A 3,946-nucleotide genomic window follows, 5' to 3' on the forward strand; every position below is an offset into this window, starting at 1 on the left:
TGAAGACAAGATGAACTTTTGGAGAATCTGACCAGATCAGATAGATACCTGCAGAAGACCTGAATGGTTGGTGCTGGAGTAACCTCACCCTTAGGACTCTTTGCCCTACTGAAGGACTAATTGTTAGGGACTGTTTTGGACCAGTAAAATGATTGGAAGGGGGAAGTTAATCCTTCAGATATGAAAGGGCCAATTCCTAGAAGAGTCAGGGGATAGCCTATGGTGCAGTGAATTACTTAATATGGCCCTTCTAGCCATAGTCTGTGTTGTTCCTACTAAATGACTGGGTGGGGCTATGCAAATAAGGTGTTTGTGGCCACCAAGGGGATTAGATAGCTTGCTAATAATGTAAATAAGGTATATGGCACCCTGTGGGAGTGGAGCCATGCAAATAAGGTATATGGGACCCTAACAAGGGGATTGGTGAATTTTGTCATTCCACTAGGCTTGAAATGAGCTACCTCAGAAGCAGGAAGGAAGGATCTCACCACCACCGCAAAAGAAGAGCCAGGAGTGGAGTTCATCCTTTGGACCCTGGATCCCTGTGCTGAGAACCTCCTAGGTACGGGAGAGAGAGAGAGAGAGAACTGTAACACGAGAGATGGTGAGAAATGGCAAGAAGCAGTGGCAGAGAAATGGGGGCAGCAGAACCAGGAGACTGGCAGGAGATGGTGCAGTGGGCTTCCTGGCCCACAGAGTGAGAGAGCTGAGCACCTTTGGGCCGAGGGTTACTGGTGGAGTGGGGTGCCTCTGGACATTTATTGGCAGAGCTAAAAGAGCTTCTTAACACTTGTCTGAGCAGGGCATAGGCGAGAGGCCAGAGAGAGACCTGCCTGGGGACATGGCTGAGAAGAGGCTGTCCTGATCAAAGAACTGTGTACTGAGCATTTCTGAACCTGAACTGTAACCTGTTACTTCCCTAATAAACCCCATAATTGTGAATATTGTCTGTGAGTCCTGCATGGCCATTGCAACAAATTATCGAACCCAGCAGAGAAGTAGAGAGTGTCCTGGGAGGAACAGTTGGTATCAGAATTGGTAAAAAGGTTGGAGGTAGAGGCATGTCTGACCTCAGCCTCATAGGAATCAGCCTTGGGCTGTTGATCTTAATTCTCCTTCCCCTTGAGAAGTGAGAGATGGTCAGATGCCTCCACCATGCCATTTTTACAGAAAGAAAGAAGGATGGGAGAGAGGAAAAAAGAAAAATAGAGAGAAAGACAAAGAGAGAGAAGGAAGGGAAGTGAGTGTACACAAGCATTGGTTTTGATAACCTCTAAGTAGTGTGTGAAGGACTGACTTCAGAATGGGAGGTGGGAAAAGGTTAGGTCTTTAATGGCATTAGTTAGAAACAGCCTATAGTGGAGAAGAGTCACACTCAAGCACTCTAAATCCTCTCCTGCAGTACATTGTGAAAATTGATTAGAATACCCTTTGTAACTTCTGTGACCGCCTTTCTTAAGGAAGGAAATGCGTTGTACGTGAGTAGCTTAATGGCATAAAGAGCATATGGGAGAAGGGCTCAAGCATAATTAAATTTCAAAAACATCGTTTTCCCAAACGGCAGATGGACTGACGAGAGCGATACACAACACGATAGTGTCTTGTAAAGTATTTTTCATGGAAACTAATACAGTTTCTATGCTTCTGGTAGTTCTGTGCTATTGAAAGTCTATTCCCTTCTCTGCAAAATATATTCTACTCTGACTTCAGAGGAATATATTTATGTATTTTTCCATTGAATGTCTGGTCTGGTATGTTAGTTTTCCTAATCATTTTCCAAGCCTGCCTACCTGGCAGGCTATACAATTATGTTCCATTTTGCTTAAAAAAAAAAAAATGCTATAAAGATCGATCATCTATCAGAGCATTTCTGACCTCAAATCTGGAGGTGGAAACAATGAAGAAAGGAAAGCGTTAGTGTTACATTATCCTTCTAATTGAAGTCCAGTGAATCTCACCTTTAGTAGAGACCTATGGGCCTTGTGTGGGAAGAATCTATTCACACAGATGTCTGAGGAGCTGAGTACTCACTCAATTTAGATGTTTTCTATTAAATATGTTAAAAGTACATTTTCTTTAGGTGTACACTGTCACTCCAAATGCATCAGGTCTACATGGGACTCTTCCTTTTCCCCATTACATTGCTTCCCCCCTGCCCTATTTTTCCTCTCAGTTGTCCTACCTTTCTTATCCAAGGTCTAAACTTGTTTGAAGGAGCCTTGGTTAAAGCACTTGGCTGCTAACCGAAAGGTCAGTGGTTCGAAACCACCAGTGGCTCTGCAGAAGAAAGATGGTGGCAGTCAGCTTCTGTGAAGATTTACAGCCTTGAGCCTTGGAAAACCTATGGGGCAGTTCTAATCTGTCTTATAGGGTTGCTATGGGTCGGGATCGGCTGGATGGCACCCAACAACAACAAACTTGTTTGACTTCTACTTCTTCCTCATGCTTGTATTGAATCAGTTATTGAATACTGCTCCTTTTTCCTTTGAAATGTCTCAAATATAGTTCTTGTCCCACCCTGCTCCCCTTAACCTCCCTCCCCTCACTTTCCTAGTTCAAGCCTTTCTCTTGCCTGGATTCTTATGATAACTTTCTAACTAGTCTTTATACCTCCATTCATTTCATGTTCCAGCTTTCTTGCATACTTCTTAAAATAACATCACTGTTTCAGGCTCAGATCCCCGGGAAATAGTCTCTGAGATGCTGAGATTTGTGTGCAGATTTATTAGGCAGTACTCCTGGGGGCATCTGTTAGGGAGCAAGGGAAGCGGGATAGGGAGATGGAAAGGTATAATTGCAATGCAGTTGCCACAGAGGTCCCAGCCAATACAGTGGGGAGCTCTGAGGAACTGAACCTTCAGAAATATCTGCAATTGAAGCAAGGGGCCTGGGCCCTTGTACCCCATAGACTAGTCATTGGAAATGGGCTGTACCTGGGGAAAGGAGTATAATCTTGGGTGAAGCCTAGTGAATCTTACCCTTAGTGACCTATAGGCCCAGTGTGAGAAGAATCTATTCACACAGATGTCTGAGGAGACATGGTTGTAAGCTGTTAGCAGCAAATACCCCTGTGTCTTTGTCCTGAAGGAGACTCTGGGCATGTTGTTGTTGTTCTCAGGTGCCATCAAGTCAGTTCCAACTCATAACAACCCTATGCACAACAGAGCAAAACACTGCCTGTTCCTGCACCACCCACCCTCACAGTCTTTTTCATGCTTGAGCCCATTGTTGCAGCCACTGTGTCAATCCATCTTGTTGAGGGTCTTCTCTTTTTGCTGACCCTCTACTTTACCAAGCGTGATGTCCTTCTCCAGGGACTGATTACTCATGATCACATGTCCAAAGTACATGACATGAAGTCTCACCACCCTTGCCTCTAAGGAGCACTCTAGCTGTACTTCTTTCATGACAGATTTGTTCTTTCTGTTGGCAGTCCATGGTATATTCAATATTCTTGGCCAACACTATAATTGAAAGGTGTCAATTCTTCTTTGGTCTTCCTTATTCATTGTCCAGCTTTTGCATGCATATGAGGCAATTGAAAACACCATGGCTTGGGCCAAGCACACCTTAGTCTTCAAGGTGACATCTTTGCTTTTTAACGTTTTAAAGAGATCTCTTGCAGCAGATTTGCCCAGTGCAATGCGTCTTTTGATTTCTTGACTGCTGCTTCCCTGGATGTTGATTGTCGATCCAAGTAAAATGAAATCCTTGACAACTTCAGTCTTTTCCTGTTTATCATGATGTTGCTCATTGGTCCAGTTGTGAGGATTTTGGTTTTCTTTACGTTGAGGTGCAATCTATACTGAAGGCTGTGGTCTTTGATCTTCATCAGTAAGTGCTTCAAGCCCTCTTCACTTTCACCAGGCGAGGTTGTGTCATCTGCATATTTCAGGTTGTTAGTGAGTCTTCCTCCAATCCTGATGCAGTATTCTTGTACATATAG

The sequence above is a fragment of the Loxodonta africana genome, chromosome 7 (assembly GCF_030014295.1).
Source record: "Loxodonta africana isolate mLoxAfr1 chromosome 7, mLoxAfr1.hap2, whole genome shotgun sequence".
Taxonomy (NCBI): Eukaryota; Metazoa; Chordata; class Mammalia; order Proboscidea; family Elephantidae; genus Loxodonta; species Loxodonta africana.